The sequence below is a fragment of the Pectinophora gossypiella genome, chromosome 12 (genome assembly GCF_024362695.1).
Source record: "Pectinophora gossypiella chromosome 12, ilPecGoss1.1, whole genome shotgun sequence".
In the NCBI taxonomy this organism is placed as follows: domain Eukaryota; kingdom Metazoa; phylum Arthropoda; class Insecta; order Lepidoptera; family Gelechiidae; genus Pectinophora; species Pectinophora gossypiella.
The window spans coordinates 4,863,842-4,882,571 of NC_065415.1; the positions used below are offsets into that span (position 1 = coordinate 4,863,842).

The 18,730-nt window shown below is 37.8% G+C and overlaps 1 protein-coding gene across 2 annotated transcripts in view; it reads right to left on the minus strand.

Annotated features, from left to right (window-relative positions):
• LOC126371529 (calsenilin) overlaps nucleotides 1-18,730 on the minus strand; it is a 318,344-nt gene that overhangs the window by 193,634 nt on the left and 105,980 nt on the right. The gene's annotated exons all lie outside the window — the stretch shown is intronic.

The following is an 18,730-nucleotide window of genomic DNA, read 5'->3' on the forward strand; positions in this document are numbered from 1 at the left end:
TGGTGTCAAGTCGGCCACTCGTGCCAATCTTTGAGTCGACGAAACGCTTCAACCGTCTGCCAACATTCGCTGAGAAAACGGTTCATTTGACACTCGAGTTGAAGAGTTGGAGGCGGAAGAGTTGGTTGTCTTGGCGGATTGATTCTCTTTTTAAAGTGGGTTTTGGAAATGTAAGAACAGAGAGTCTAATAAGGCCAAAATTAAGCAATTCGTATATATATAAAGCAATATCGTAATTTGTTATGTGTGCATATAAAAGTAAGTGCGCACATTAAGCCGCTGATCTCGGCTATTTGTTGGTAAAAAACGCCTCTTTATTCCGTTATTTTTTTTTGTAAGATGGCAGAAACTTCATGCACAAAAATGGATTTTCGTTAAAGTGTCCAATGTTTTGTATTGAATTTAAAATTAATTTGGTGACCAAACCGATTATTTTCGTCAAAAGGATTTTGATATACTTACTTCCATTTTCAAATAGTTTACAAAATGAAAATATATATCAACTGTGACAATCTTGAATATAATAATTTAAACGTGACTTTTAAAAGACCCAGAAGTGATTTAAACAGTTCGAAAACAATCGTATTAGCAGCCAGTTTTGCTCAGCCCAGACCGCAAGTACGAACATTTCCAACGGTAAATTACAGCGGATCTGTGTCAAGCGACTTTGGAGGCTCTCGACAGAGGCCGCGGCCGCCAATTACTACGAAAACAACCGCCGCAAAAAAGAAGAATGAAAAAAAAAAATGTTTTCGACAAATCCATACTTTCATACTAATATTATGAATACGAAAGTAACTCTTATCTGTCTGTTACCGTTCCACGATTAAACAGCTGAACCGATTTAAGTGAAATTTGGTATGGAGATACTTAGCTTCCACTTTTAAAGGCTACTTTTCCTCAGCTAAACAGGTTATGCGAAGCTGCAGTAGTTTTAGGCGCGGATGAGACGTATCACAAAAATATAATTATTTATGTAAAAATAGGGTAGTTTCCAACTTGTCGAATCAGTTACTTTTTACTAAACGTCAAAACACAAAATTACTGTGGAATTTGTGTGAAAAAGCACGTCGTAGAAAAAACGTGAAAATGTCGCACTTACATTTTTCCTTATTAAAATTCGTAACTAAGTTAAATAGAAAATAAGTAACTATTTTGTCAACTATAGATCCGTCGTTATTTAGTAATTAGAATTTTACAATTTATCTTTGACCTAGGAAACTACCCAATTGATACTAAAGATATTTTTGGATTTAATCGTTTTTGACGAGATGTGAAGGGGTGGGAAAGAACGGGCGCCATTATCGAAGTCCTGGCAAACGGAATCATGGGCGGGAAGCTAGTGAGTAATAATAATATAGCTTACAGACGGTATCGCCTACTTGATACTTGAGATTCGTCGTCGTGAGAATGTTCTTACAATCCTCGAGGAAAAGGTGAAAGGTTTTTACAGGTAGGTACTAAAGGTTTTAAAAGTGCTCATGGAAGAAATGTTGGGTTATTTTTGGAAACTCATTGAAATATATATTTTTTTATTTTATGACTTTTTTATAAAAATCTCTAGCACTTTAAAGTAATGTGTTGCCATTTTAAAACAAAAAAAATGTTTTACTTCTACCTACCTATGACTTTAGGCCACGGAAACTAGGCTCAAATTTTATCGCGGGCTTTAACCTACAGCCGTACCGTATATCCATATAGATAGCATTTGGTGTGTATATTGGTTGAAACCGTCTATATAATTCCGTGTTCAGTTGTCGCGCTGAACCTGCAGAAGGGACTAATACGTATTAAATTAATTCAAATTCAATATTTAAATCCAGAATTCATTTCAAACAGTTTACTTTCATAATAATTTTCGCTTGATCTAAACACTGGAACGTGGCGATAAACAGCCTATAGATTTATTTTATCGTCGGTTTAACAAAACGCAAACAATTATTTTTTTTCTCGTCGAATAATAGAACCTGTGGGTATTGTTTTGTTCGATCCGAACAAACATAATGGGGGTTTAATTATCTTTTTATTAGAATTTTAATGTTTCATTAAAATATTTGCTATTTTTTTTTAAATCATGTTTTATTTATGGTGGGTTTTTTAAAGCCACCTTCATCGTGTCTCTCTAATACTATATACCTATATTAAACTTAAACAACTGAATTATATAAATAAAAATCGATGAATCTATCTTTTACGAAAAAGATAGATAGATGAAATACTTTATTGAGCACAATGGACACAAAATACAGAGATAAGGACAGCAAAAAAAAAGATAATTGTAGTTTAAAAATACCTATTTATCAATAATTATTTCTGTTCGTAATGTTTATTTAGTATTTGCTAATAAATTGTAGACTTGATATTAATGTTTTTTTGTAATAATAGAGCGAACACGTCTGCGAGATCGTGGTCGCGACCCCCGCTCCGGATCATACTTGGTACAGCACATCTCGCTGGCCATCCAACGCGGCAACGCGGCCAGCGTGATGGGTACATTTGAGCCGGATATGCTCCGAGGCGGGCTATTTGACTTAAGTTTAATTAATATCTAGTTTTTAAGCAATGACATGTGTTTTTGTAACACTTCATTTATTTATGAGTTTCATATTGAACAATCAAGCATTTAACAGGAAAAAATACATTTTGAAAACCAAAAACATATCATTAAAAATAAGGAAACGGTTTATTAAGTCATATATTTGGAGCATTGCACTCTATGGAAGTGAAACGTGGACTATGACACAGAGAGACAGAGAGAGGTTGGAAGCGTTTGAGATGTGGTGTTGGCGAAGGATGGAGGGTATAAGCTGGACTGAAATGGTGTCAAATGAAAAAGTGCTGGAAAGAGTTGAAGAAAAGAGAACCATATTGAAGACTATAGAGAACCGGAGAGGAAATATGATTGGCCACCTGATACGACACGATTCATTTATAACAAACATTATAGAAGGAAAAATTGAAGGGAAGAGAGGAAGGGGTAGACCTAGGATAACATTTATGAAACAAATAAAAGAGAAGGTGCAGGTCGTGTCGTATCGGGAGGTGAAGGTTTTAGCGGGAAGAAGAGAGGAATGGCGGTTACTCCACCGACAAGAGCGCAGCTCTTAAATAGAGAGAGAGAGAGAGATATTGAACAATAAAAAATCGTTATTTCCATAGAGCGAAACAAAGAGTAAAAACAATAGAAAAGACATAAACACAAAATATGGTCATTCCAGGCTACATTCAGCAAAAACAAAATATAAATGGCGATATACCGCTTCAACATGATAATTACCTGTTTTCTTATTACTCGGGTACATAATTATTCCTATGTATTGGTAGAAGCATTATGAAAATATTTGTTGCTTGATATTTGGATCACATTATGTATAAAATTATGTTGCTACCTATATTGCTTCTCTTTATTTTGATCAGAATAATAATGGGTGGCAGATGTAATTGGTTCTGGCTGTAAAATAATAAAAAGGGTCATCATTTATACCCGAAAACAAAGATAAAAAATGCTTATTATGTCTGTTATCTATGAAATTAGAAAGAAAGAAAGAAACATTTATTACTTCGGGACACCACAGACACAGACAGACAGTACATTACATTTAACACAGGACAGAAACCACACGGAAATCAATAAATACACAAGAAAATATATATATATATATATATATATATATCCAAAACAAAAAGAAAAACACAATAATAATAAAACGGCCCGATCATTTGCGGTGGAGTCCGGAATAAAAGGACCTCGCTCAGCATAAGTCGCGGCGTGAGCTATGACGCTGGTATTCGGCGGGCACCAAATTAGAAGGTTAAACGAAGGAAAATCTGAACAGCGCCATCTATTTTGTATTTGAGGAACGTAGCCTTGAAAGTCTCTCATTATAACATAACAATAGAAGTACGATCAAATGAGAAGATGATGAGTACCTTGAATTGAATCAATAGTAACCCTGACACCAGGGTTGATGAGGTTGGTACCACCTCACAACCCACACGATAGAAGAAGATTGAATTGTCTCTATGGCGTAATGGTAAACACGCTCGTCCCGGCTTGACAAGATCTACGAGTTCAAGTCCTACCCGAGACAGACATTTTCGATTTAATTTCCTCTTTATGTAACAAAAGCAGCAAAAGTATTAATAAATCACACAGTGCACAGTTACATCACAATTTGTGGGAAACTACTTAATAACAAAAAGAGGCGAGGCATCCAGATAATTTTATAACTTTACGTTTTTATTAGATTTAAATGTAGGTTTCCATTTAGCTATATGGGCATGTGAGGTAATGGTAGGCGCAGCAGGTCCCTCCGGAGTGATCATTAACGTCAGTTGCTCACGTGTGCCTATCCGTCGGCCATAATAATCCACGCCTCCAAATTACGTTAAGTCTACAACATTTAGGGCAATGTAGTTCTAATAAGTTTTACTGTTAAGTCTTTTTTAAACTAACTTGCTGTTTGTAGTTTTTCCTCTTAACTTCAGCCTATTCGGTATTTCCTCATTCACATACTCGTATTGAGCGTACTTTATTACGTTACTCTACTGATTTTTTTTTTATAGAAATAAGACGAATGTTCAACCGGTTGGTTCCAGCTACTATTTACTTGTAGTAAGAAAATGGAAAGAGGTGTTGTGAATCAGAGAAGTCGCTTTAACACGTTTATTGTCCAACTTCTTAACAGGGTCTTTGACATCGTATCTTTGAGGGATGGTTCAGACCATGATTCTGAGTTGATATCAAGTGAAATTTTCTGTCGCAAAAGTATGGAACAGAAAAATAAATTGTGTTTAAATTTTGTGACCTATCTATTTACCGCAATTTCTTCTTAGCAACTTGTTTAATGATTCCACCATATTTGTATTTTGCTGAATTAGTAGAGAAGTGCAATAAGTAATACGTACCTAAAAAAACATTTTTTTTTTATGATACTTTTGTATATAGAAACTTACTTCATTTAAGAAAATACGACCTAAAAAATTCACCTTTGAATGATGAAAACGAGTCCCAGGTTCAAGAAAAATTAGTCTCATTAAAAGAGATCGTGTTCAAATTGAACCGCAAAAATGTACCGGTTGTTGACATGGAAACCGTTTTTATACACGGGAAAATGGCGTCGCTACAAAAGTAAAAAGTCGGTTACGTTCTAATTCAGTAAGGTAAATAGGTGCGTGGTTTTTGTTCAAGTCTATATTTGGATTTTCGAACGCAAGCTTTAAAGACATAAGCAAACAATTATATTTTCAGAAGTACATCCATCAAGATGAACTAAGTACCCACGCCTCATCGAGCTTTCTGTAAGACCAACATAATTAATTAGAACTTACACTTTAATTTCGACTTACAAACCATAATTAATTAGTGTGATCTTATTTATTGGACACTACAAGACCTAATTGTGTAACTCTAGTTTCTATATTGACATAAAGAAATCCTATCCTAAGCCAACGAATCCTGTAAATTAATTGAGATTTTAGCCAATCAGAGGATGGCATTCTATCTGTCAAAATATAAGTTGTCTTACACGAACTGAAATGTTTTAATCAAGCCGCGCTAGACCAGAGAAGATGTACTTGTCCTTCAACAATAATATTGTAATAATAACTTGGCTCTGTACAAACATTAATTATTCATTGCTGCAACCAACCTCTTCAACATGAATTAGTGAAGTTTCCCAGAGGGTAAATCACTATAAGCCTTGTCAGTAACACTTGTTTCTGACTCCGATTCCACCGTTAAGATCACTCAGACTTTGAAATTATTATGTCACGTACAGTACAAGGCCTGTCTCAAGCACTGTTTGAAGGATCGTTTTCACTAGGTGACATTTTGTCGAGTGACAGTTGACACTCGACAAAATATCCCAAGAATCAAATAAAACAGTAGTATTGTGGTATCAGTCTTGTGTTTTATTGGAACATTGTCAACTAAAAGGTGCCTCTGTAAAAGACACGTGAATTACATAATATATATTTTTAGATGTTATGACTCTCGTTCTTTTTCATTAATTAAATATTGTTATTGTCCCAAAACTGTTGACTAGTAATAAGTACTTTACAAAGTATCAAGGTTTTCATAATTAGGTACTATTTATATAAATATAAATAGTTGATTTTGTAATAAAATAAAAACCAAAATTATGTTGTTTCTTTTTTGCATTTATAACTATTTAACGGCCTCCGTGGTCCAGTGGTTGAGCGTTAGGCTCACGATCCAGAGGTCCCGGGTTCGAATCCCGGTGGGGAAAAATCACAAAAAAATGTTTTGCAGGCTGATCGCCTCATTGTCCGAAAGTAAGATGATCCGTGCTTCGGAAGGCATGTTAAACCGTTTGTCTCGATTACTACTTACTGATGTAAGTAAGAAATCGTTACTTGAGTCATGCCAGGGGCCTTTGGCAATAGTAACCCTGACACCAGGGTTGATGAGGTTGGTAATCCATCTCTCAACCCACACGATAGAAAAAGAACTATTTAACCAGGTTAGTTTAGTCACTTAATAATATCACTAAACTGGAGCCGTCTTGTAGTTATATCTCTAGGGATATGACTATATCACTACAACTATCTTACTGCAATATGTAGAACTGGACGGATCATTGTATCCATCTTAGAACGAATGTTAGAAGTGGTTGCGCGGTTGTCTTATTAACCATTTGGCTGTTTCTTGATTGGGAACACTTTCGTGACTTTAAGTATCTATGGAATTAGACCAGGCTAGACGTATAGCTACTAACGTACATTACTTGCGCAGTACATCGAGTATAACACGCCACAACACATTAAGTGTCTCGAACTGTCGCATGGCGGTGATTCTGGTATAGAATTTGTACCAACAAAAAAAGGAACGTAATTTGGGCTCACGAGTATATCCCGATTGAGGTAGTCAGAGGTACATCCATCGCAAGACGAACTAAGTACCCACGCCTCCCTGAACTTTTCTGATAGACTAACGTGATAGGTAACTTCTTCTATCGTGTGGGTTGTAAGGTTAGGTTTACTATTGAGCCGCCAAAGGCCCCTGACATGGCTCATGTAACGACTACTTACTTACATAGGTAAGTAGTAACCGGGACCGACTGCTTAACGTGGCTTCCGAAGCACGGATCATCTTACTTTCAGACAATCAGGTGATCAGCCTGTAATGTCCTAACCGAACTAGGGATCACAAAGTGATTTTTGTGATATGTACCTCCGGATCGTGAGCCCAACGCTCAACCACTGGACCACGGAGGCCGGATCGCATAATGGTCTGGTTTAAAAAGAAATAAGATAGGTTAAGTTCGAAGTAGGGGACTTGCATCACCTTAAAACTGTTCAGCAAACTGAAATAGAAATACAAATACTTACATAAATAAAAGAAAACCGCAAAAATACTTTAATTCTCCACAACTCAGTTATAACCAGCTGAACTAGAATCGCTCCTGTAATTCGCAGTCTGCGCGTTCACGAAGTCCATTTATTAAGGCCTAATTGGCCTACAGGCCCGAATTAGAACCGCTTTGTTATTCACCCGTTGGCCTACTCAAAGGCCGCATTTAGTAGCTGATGAGAGGCCGAAGCCACGCTTAAGTCGGTTAAGCCTACAATACGTGCGACACACTAAATATCCCAATCGGCCATCGAAACTGACACCATCACAGATATTCGCGTAATTGAAGTACGAAATTCGTGTTTACAAAACCGTTCAGAGTGATGAGTTTCGGGCGCTGTAATGTGTAAACGTGTTTGCGTATGGCTCGTGGTCTTTTGTACTTTAAAGTGAATAGGTATTCAAATTGGTGACATGTCGGTTTAGTCTCCATTGGGCGAATACTACAACCGAATGAACGTTAAAAGGGTTGTACAAAGATATATAAACAGCCTATATGCATACGTCTCAGCAGGGCACAAGCCTCTTCAGCGGGTTGATGGAGGTGTTTTACGGCTAATATCCGGGACCAACGGCTTAACGTGCTCTCCGAAGCACGGATTCATCTTACTTTTTCGGAAAATAGGTGAATCAGGTGAAGGGTTGTACACATGAGTAAATAAGGTGACATGCAATAATCTTTTTTTTAAGTGACTTATTGTATATTTGCCGCAGATGACATTAACTACTTACCCGGTACAACGTTTAAGACAACAGCCCTGAGGGTGCCCAGTTGGGCGCGAACCTCGGCTCAGGGCGTCGTCTAAGAGGAAAAATATTTGAAAGAATTAATCGACCCTAGTGAGTTGCTAGTGATAAGCGCTGGTTAACGGAATACATGCAATAATCGAGGTACTATCTACGCAATGCTTTTGTACCTACGAAGCTAGTAAAAAAGTACTTCTTTGCGAGTCGATGGCGATCGATACTAAATTTTTGCTGACCAATAATTGGCCACGCTTACGGCAATGTCAGTGGCTTCGTAAAGGTCTTTAATAGTGCAGGTGTTAGGGCGGGTGATTGAGGGGAGGCCTGTGCCCAGCAGTGGGACAAATTATGCATAATATATAATAGACAAAATATGCACACAACAATTCGTCGCTGACGTTGCTAAGTAACGTATCTGATTTTTTTAGCGAATCTAAATTGCACTTTTTGCTATTCTCAATAAGACACAAATTATTTTAGAAAAAAGAATTGAGATACGTCAGTTTGCAAAGTCAGCACCGAATTTACATATTATTCACAATTAAATTGACAGTTTATATAATTTTGATGGTGGCTATTTTAAAGCAGAAGGTAACCCTGTCTCTCAAACTAAGGGACTTGAGAGACAGAAAGTAACTATACTTACAATATTTGATAGAATCTCGTGAAATAACAACTATTTATTAACCGATTGTTATTTTTTGTTAAGAGACAAATACTGAGAATTATTGAGAACAGAAGAGGCAAGATGATTGGACACCACCATCGTAGGGCTACACACGTACACACATACGTACACACTTACACACTCACACATATACTTACATGTTCACACACCCACATAAAACCTCAGACACATTCACCACATAATTAGCTTATATTTTATTTTATTTTTTCTTTTTTTCTATTTTATTTTTCTTGTATAAAATGTTGTTTCTCGTTTAAAGTATTAGCTCGCTGTATGATCATATTATCTATTCCGTAATGTCCGAAGGTTGGGGCCTGGTGATCTGTAACACAGGATTACGCCTATCACAGACACCAGTCTCTCGCCTGCTTTATTAATCTGTACCCGTATTCATTGGGTATTGTACTCAAGTTCTAAGCTAGTGAGAGAAATAAACATTATTTTTATTTTTTTTATTTTATTTATTATTATTTACTAATAAGGCACGACGAATTTATTAAAAACATCATAGAAGGAAAGCTAGAAGGAAAGAGAGGAAGGGGAAGACCAAGAAGAGCTTACATGGAACAGATTAAAGAAAAGGTTAACGTCGTGTCTTATAGGGAAGTCAAGGAATTGGCCTTTGATAGACTGGAATGGAAAATGCTACACCGACAACAACGTGGCTGTTAATGTTATTTTCCAAATACTTGAGAACGGTGTGTAGTCGCCAGAAGTCTTTCACTCTCTGTGAGATTAGTCGTGTATCTCAATTAACTGGTTCTACGCTCGTCTTGTTATTACGGGTAATGTCTCCGTAGCATGACCTAACGATCAGATTAGATGACAGGGTAACAAACACTACCTAGCCTGAGTAATATATTCCAACAGTAAACCCATGTTGAACGGAGCTTAGATTATGACTTACGAGTGTTATAAAAGTTTATGATGATTAAATTGTGTGTTCTACTTAATACATAGTAGTAGGTATAGTATTATATGGCCTGCGCTTACCGCTATCGGCTCACTATGGCCTATTCACGCTTTCAAATATTGTCCTCTCAGACGCCACCTTCTGGCCTGTTGTCTTAAATTTCACACCGGATAAGAGCCCTTAACGCTCCCCAGTTGTAGCTTAACAATAAGTTGTACTTCATTGTTTTAAGTTTACGCGGTTATTATCATAATTAAAGCACATAATAACGGGTTCTTACCGCGTTTAAATGGGGATATGAGACTCCCGATATTACGACACTGTTGCAAGCGCCATGATCACGGGATGAGATTGGAGTGGAGTAGGTAGATCCATAATTTAGTGATGTGTGGTGAAAAAACGTGAGGACACAGTGAGTGCGGTTTGTCGTAGTGTGTTTCGTGCGAGTTTAGATGGTTCCGAACATTCCGATATCAAAAACATAAACAAGCGGCAAAGAAAGAGGGTAGACAGATATGTCTGTGACAGTGTCGAAATATCGGGAGTCTCATATCCCCATTTAAACGCGGTAAGAACCCGTTATTATGTGCTTTAAGTTGTACATCTCTTTAAGAAAGAAAGAAAATATTTATTTCCATATTGGACGCTACATTTACAAACTTAAATTACAGAAATTAAACAAAAACAAAGACAAATAATTACAGACATTAAATACACAATGGAGGCGCCCAAAATAAAAAAAGGTTCTCCCTCAGCATAATGCCGTGACACGTGCTTAGCACGGGCCGCGGCGCTGGTATTATGGGACACCTAACGAACGTACTTACATATCTTTTCCTTTGTGTTTCTGTATCAAATTGCATAAGTTTATCCTAAACGCTCTCTTAGTGACAAGATCGGCAGCAGGTTGTCTCGTGATCATAATTATGTTGCTCTGCTTAACCCGAAAATAATTGCGGACGTAAATTATGTCTTTCTTTTTGTCGATGAAACAAAATACAGTACAATCGTTATCACCAAGTTTCCAGGTAGGTTGTTAGGTCCATGTTGATACTGTTATACTTACTTCTGTATTTTTATAACACCACAATTTGTACGAACACATGGTCGCAATAAAACATTCCTATTCTATTCTAGTTGTGAAGCTGAAAGATTTCCTTTTGCTGATGAACTTCCTGATGAAGTAACACAGCACAGCATTACGCCTTGTATACCGAAAGGGTAAGGCAGAGGTGCATAGTATACAAATAGACCCATTCCTCGCCAGCTATATTAAGTCCCATGTAATAGGAAGCGATTCAGTTGCCGTTAACCGGAAACAAATCGTGGAAACCACGTGGTATTAATTTATCTATGATCCAAACATGAACCGAATTCAACCTCATGAAGTCGGAATCAGTGGTTTAGATCGTTTAAGAGCCTCCGTGGTCCAGTGGTTGAGCGTTGGTCTCACGATCCGGAGGTCCCGGTTCGAATCCCGGTGGGGACATATCACAAAAATCATGTGATCTCTACTTTGGTTAGGACATTACAGGCTGATCACCTGATTGTCCGAAGTAAGATGATCCGCGCTTCGGATGGCATGTTAAGCTGTTGGTCCCGGTTACTACTTACTGTTGTAAGTACGTAGTCGTTACATGAGTCATGTCAGGGGCCTTTGGCGGCTCAATAGTAACCCTGACACCAGGGTCGATGAGGTTGATAATCCACCTCACAACCCACACGAGAGAAGAAGTTGTTTAGAGCCCGAGCCAGGATTCGAACCCGTTACATCATCATCATCACCAGCTCATTGACGTCCCCACTGCTGGGGCACGGGCCTTCCCTATGGATGGATAGGGAGATCGGGCCTTAAACCATCACGCGGGCCCAGTGCGGATTGATGGTTATTAACGACTGCTAATGCAGCCGGGACCAACGGCTTAACGTGCCTTCCGAAGCACGGATGAGCTCGAGATGAAAACTTTTTTTTTGTGGTCACCCATCCTATGACCGGCCTTTGCGAAAGTTGCTTAACTTCAACAATCGCAGAATCACTAAGATGTAAATCACACGTTATTCGAGCAGGGATTCGGTACGCACACACGGTAGTAAAGCATGCTACTTTAACATTGACAAATAGGTAGCTAAGGAAACTCCCTCTCTTACGTATTTCCTCCCCCTCACATCTTCGCTTGGCGCCATGTGTGTGTCATAGAAGATATTACGACGCAAGACTCTCATATTTCGTCCAATTAAGTGTAACGACCGTATAAATCCTATCGGATAACCCGCTCCGGTTATAGATATCTGGCACTTGTCTTGTTCTTTGAGATAAATAGCTGCTACTTATCAAATAGATAGTGCTGGACACCAGTGAATCTGAAGGTTTTGGTTAGAATTAGATGGGTTTCATTATTAGTATGAATTACATACTTAATATTATGTGTTTGGTTTTCATCATCATCATCTCAACGGCCTTCGTGGTCCAGTGGTTGGGAGTTGGGGTCACGATCCGGAGGTCCCGGGTTCGAAATCCGATGGAGACATCACAAATATCACTTTGTGAGCCCTGGTTTGGTTAAGAAATTGCAGAGTCGTTCTTCGAAAGGCACCGATTACTACTTATTAATGTACGTAGTCGTTATATGAGCCATGTCAGGCGCTTTCGGTGGCTCAATAACCTTGACACCTGGATTCATGAGGTTTGCAATCCACCTTATAACCCACACGATAGTGGTAAATAATGATCAAGTCCCTAGCTTTATTTTGTTTTCACAGGGGTCCGCTAACTTAACCTGAACATTTGTCAGGTCTAATTTTTTACAGAAGTGACTGCCTTTCTGACCTTTCTACCCAAGTAGCGTAACATACATATAACATAAGCTCACGACTATATCCCAATGGGGTAGTCAGGGATACCCATCACAAGATGAACTAACCAAGAAGCACTTCAATCACAATCTCACTGCTCCCGTCCCACTGCTGGGCACAGATCTCCCCTCCATCAAACGGAGGGAGTCATTACCAGCATGCTCAACAAGCATTCTCCACCATGATGTTCCAGAGCGGGTTGGTAATTAATAATTCTGTTACATAATAACATTACTATGTACTCCATTTTGAATTTACAGCAAACTCATTAAGAGTTTGACAAAGAACCCTAAAGCAGCATTGTGATGCAAAGTATCGCGTTCTAAGGAGTGACAGCAATGACGCACCTAGACCACTGTAGACAGGAGAGCGATAATGGTATTAGCGGCAATGACAATAATCCCTGATTTATATGGAGCCAATATTGACGGCTTGTCGCTAAATTGGCTGCTTCGGATAAGTATTATTTAAAAAAATACAAATGCTTAGATAGACACAAAATACAGAGATAAGGACAACATAATTATACAGAAAAGCACAAAAGGCGGCCTTATTGCTCATGCAGAAATTTCTTCCAGGCAACCTTTGGGTACAGGAAAATTTTAGAAATTAATTAAATAATTTAATTTTTGGAATTTCTTTTTAGTGCCTCTTAAAATATTTTATTTTCTCGAAAAATATTTATATAACAGAGGCCGTGTCTGTGAAAGCAAGAAATTGCAAGTTATGTGTGACGTCATCAAAATACTTGTGGTCTATGTTACAATGTTATATTACCCTAATATTGCAAATGAACGCAATATCGAATCACGCGATGAGAAAGGTCGCATGGTCGCTAAAAGTCCCGGGGCCTTATTTTTGAATCGCTCGCCTTTAACTAACGTAGCATAATAGAACTTGTCGTTTGCAAGATGATAGTTATATTTTTTCGCACGCGATATGATGCATTTACTACTAGATGACCGGATTTGACTATAGAGAACCGGAGAGGAAATATGATTGGCCACCTGATACGACACGATTCATTTATAACAAATATTATAGAAGGAAAAATTGAAGGGAAGAGAGGAAGGGGTAGACCTAGGATAACATGTATGAAACAAATAAAAGAGAAGGTGCAGGTCGTGTCGTATCGGGAGGTGAAGGTTTTGGCGGGAAGAAGAGAGGAATGGCGGTTACTCCACCGACAAGAGCGCAGCTCTTAAATAGAGAGAGAGAGATGATGCATTTAAAAAAAGCCCCCCGCTCCGCTGCCCAGAGGTCGCAGCCTCAAGTAGAAACAAAAGCCGTGACGTCATGATGACGTGTGCAAAGACGGCTGCCACTTGTGGCTCGTTAGTCCTGCTTCGTTAAAAACTTTTTGCGGTGTCAAGCCAATAAATAAAAGTTAAATTGGGCGTTATACCCATGGTTTTACGGTAGAAAATCGGCTTGTTGAAACTGTTTGATGAATTGGACCTTAATCCTTTTGAAGCTTACGATTTTATGCCGAATTTGAAATTGAAACGAGTTGAATGGCTGTTTTTAGCTAAACACTTGATTACGTCAATAAATCTTTTTTTCAATAAAAAAGCCGCTGTTCAGACTAATATTTCAAAACTTTGTTTGATTTATTTTCTTCGTTACAAAGCGATTACAATTTTTTACTCCTCAGAGTGTTCTTTACGTTATCGCAAGCTTTTCGTAAGTGCATCAATGTAATTAGGAAGTTTCCAGACTACGTTCCTCAAAAAACATATAGATGGCGTTATACAGATTTAACGTGATTACCTATTTTCTCTTTGCTCGTGTATTTTATAATTATACAAAAATATAAGCAAGCAGAGGCATAGATAATAATTAATTTATTATAACGGCCTCCGTTGGCCTGTGGTTGAGCGTTGTGCTCACGATCCGGATGTGCCGGGTTCGAATTCCGATGGGAACAAATCATAAAAATCACTATGTGATCCCTAGTTTGGTTAGGACATTACAGACTAATCACCGGATTGTCCAAAAAGTCAAAAAAAGATCCGTGCTTCGGAAGGCACGTTAAGCCGTTGGTCCCGGTTATTACTTACTGATGTAAGTACGTAGTAATTATATGAGTCATGTCAGGGGCCTATGGCGGCTCTGTAATAACCCTGACATCAGGGTTGATGGGGTTGATAATTCACCTTACAATCCACACGATAGAAGATAAGATTAATTTATAATAAGTACTTCGCAAACCGAAGTGGGACTGGGCCGGACACGTTTGTCGGATGCATCCGGAGCGATGGGCACGAGTCGTTACCCACTGGACACCTCAAGGCGGGCGTAGAAGACCGCGTAAAAGATGGTGTGACGACCTCAATGCTTATCGGAGGGTTTGGTCGGAGTGGAAAAACCAAGGCTGGATAAGATAAGTAATTCGGTTCGGTTGTTATTTACCGACACAAAATATGGTCTAACGGCCTCCGTGGTCCAGTGGTTGAGCGTTAGGCTCACGATCCGTGAGTCCTGGGTTCGAATCCCGGTGGGGAAATATCACAAAAGTTACTTTGTGATCCCCAGTTTGGGTAGGATATTACAGGCTGATAACCTGATTGTCCGAAATTAAGATAATCTGTGGTTCGGAAGGCACGTTAAGTCGTTGGTCCCGGTTACCACTTACTGATGTAAGTAAGTAGTCGTTACATGAGTCATGTCAGGGGCATTTGGCGGCTCAATAGTAACCCTGACACCAGGGCTGATGAGGTTGGTAATCCACCTCACAACCTACACGAGAGAAGAAGTTGTTTAGAGCCCGAGCCAGGATTCGAACCCGTTACATCATCATCATCACCAGCCCATTAACGTCCCCACTGCTAGGGCACGGGCCTTCCCTATGGATAGGGAGATCGGGCCTTAAACCATCACGCGGGCCCTAAACCTAACACCAGAGTTGATGAGGTTGGTAATCCACCTCTCAACCCACACGAGAGAAAGAAAATAATATAGTCTGTAAGATCACCACTAGGTCACAAACGTGTAGGTACAGCGAATAAGGCCTCTACAACCTGAATGGCAAGCTCATCAATCGTTGGGCTGTGTGCTGACTTTCAATTTAAGTTTTCAAATCCACTCCACTACTTTGGCATGTTGGAGATTGGAAAATCCAATTCGATGGCATATCTGATTACGGATGGATAGATTACCGGCTCAAAATGGATCTGGGTAGATTAATTTTTTTTGATAATGAATTAGATAGTTGCGTTCGAAGGTAGAAGAACTGTAATACAAAGAACTTCGGTCGCCAAAGACTTATGTAATTTTTAGGTAGTCAAAGACTAGAGGCCTTAGCCAAATTGCAAACTATGACAAGGTTGGTTTCCAACTAGTCTATTCTATTTTCTTTGTTTTTGGCTGCATCGTTCAGAAACGATGATTCTGCCAACGTCAAGGTTCAAGAGAAAATACTTAACATTAAAATATAATTTTGATCGGTTAGGTTAAAATAATCGGTGGATAGTCCAATGGCCAACTAGTCAAATAAATTACTTTTTACTAAACGTCAAAACGCGCATCGTGACGTCATAGAAAAACGTGATAATATAATGTCTGACTTCTTATTACGTTTTTCGTGATTAAAATCCATAAATAAGTAAAATAAAAAAATACAATGTTTTTCGTTAGTTTTAGATCTGTCATTATTTAGTAATCAGATTTTAACCCACATGAGCAGGTCGTAACACGACAATAAAATGTACATGAGTACGTACGCCTCAAGATCCATAACATGGGTATAATGGAGCTGGGAATGATATGAAATTCCTCATTTGGCCGGAGTGCCTACCTCGTGTTGAGTGCATTATCCTATAACGGTGATGGGTGCAATTTTTCACGCGGCTCTATCTAATAATATGTTACTTCGCTCATATTACTTGTGTTCACGCATGGTATTATTTTTTAGGTAAATATTTTTATGAGAGAGGGAATTTGTTGATTTGAAGTGAGGCGTGAAGTGGGTAAGAAACTATGTAAGTATTAGTGTATGTGTTTTTTTGATGTGACATATTGTAGATTTGTCGCAAATGACATTAACTACTTGGTCGGAATCTTGTGAGACTGAAAGGTAAAGTGAAATTTAATCTAATTCATGATTTAAATTATAAGTAAATTACTACTTTTGAAAATGATGACATGCCTATTTCCCACCGGAGTAAGCAGAGACTATGGAATTCAATTTGCTTCGATTCACACATTTCTCTTGCTTCCTCCAAATTCATCAATCGTTTCATACACGCTCGTCGGTACAGAGTAGATCGTACTAAACCTTTTCTAAGGACATCTCCAATTTGGTCAATGTACGTCCTTCTACCTAGGTCTTCCTCTGCCAGCCTTACCATCAACCTTCGCTTTATAGGCGTGAGGTTTCGCGTTACATAGGTATGTTGAAAATTATGTAATAATTATCGTGAGTTCTTTTTATATAAAGAACTTAGGTTGCAAGTTTTTACAAAATACTTAAGTAAGTAAGTGAATAGATATAGTTCGATCGTTGAACTTCTATGTAAAGTAGATAGTAAGCATAAGAATATTTTATACACACACTAAACTTTTATATGATTGAAAGGATAAGAAAGTTAGAAACAGTTTTGTTATTTAATGGTACTTTGTCGTAACACTTTATGACCTTAAGGTTATTGTTGCAGTAAAATATTCCGATATAACTTGAACATGAATAGCGCTTTATTTGACTCGTGAATCGAATACGAAATATAAAGGAATCGTAGAACGGTCTACATTCCATAGACTGATAGGTATACTGTATGAATAAATGATATTGTATATAATATTTGATATAAGTTTTAATTATTTGTAATGTTAAGATTAATAATAGTTTTATATTATATTTTGTGAACTATAAAATAAATGTAAAATGAAGAATATTACAATACAAAAAAATAAATAAGACAAGTTTATGAACCTGCTTCATATAGATATTTTGGAGTTGGAGCATAGAATAAGGAGTAATACTTTAAGTCTGCGTTTGGCCTATATAATACAAAATATTTATATATCAATATTTAATTTTAATATATTTTATTTAAGTTATTTTCTACTACTACTTTTTATTTAATTTTTAGATTGATTATAATGATAAATAGGTCGGATTCTCGCATAACAGAACTACCTATATTGTAATTAAACTTGTTTTTGGAGTGCACTCACACCTATTTCCCACCGGGATAAGCAGGCAGAGACTATGGAATTCCAGTCATTGAAATCTTTGCTTATGTACCAACATATTAACATAATGAACACGTTAAAGAAATCGTCGGAGTACATAAGTATGTAATATATAAATAACTTATAAGGCCTTTTAAATTCATTAAAAAAAATTAAACCCATTTAATTTGAATATTTTTATTGCAGGTTTTTAATTAATAATAATTCATTCTAATAGTGATGTAGTGGGTTAAAGTTATATACACAGTTCGTAAGCCTCAACTCTTATAAAAATCTAAGTGATGTTCACTCCACGTAGTTGCAACTGTAGCTAACACAAATGCTAAAGTTCCATTTACACTTTGCAAGAAAAATCTCTCGAAGAAAAGGCGCATAAGTTCAAAATTTAATAACTGAGAGAATCTCGCCACTCGAACGGCCGTAGAAATGCGACGCGGCATTAGGCAAATGGATTGGAGCAGCAAATTTATACAAATCGGTGTAATATTGCCAGTAATATCATTATCCATTATACTTACTGCTACCTTCAGTTCACGCTCTTTAACAGTACAACTATTAAAGCAGTTTACTTCATTCCTAAAGTTTGGACGAGAACTGCATGAAGCGGAATTGTTTGAGTATATTTGATCTATGGTTGACATTTACACATAATTATAATAGGTAAGTATAGAAAATAAACCGGACTATCGAGAACCGGAGAGGAAATATGATTGGCCACCTAATACGACACGGTTCATTTATAACAAACATCATAGAAGGAAACATTGAAGGGAAGAGAGGAAGGGGTAGACTTAGGAGAACATTTATGAAACAAATAAAAGAGAAAGTGCAGTTCGTGTCGTATCAGGAGGTGAAGGATTTGGCGGGAAGAACAGAGGAATGGCCATTACTCCAACAACAAGAGCGCAGCTCTTAAATAAAGAGAGAGAGAGAGAGAGATGGAAGAAAAACTTGAATGCCT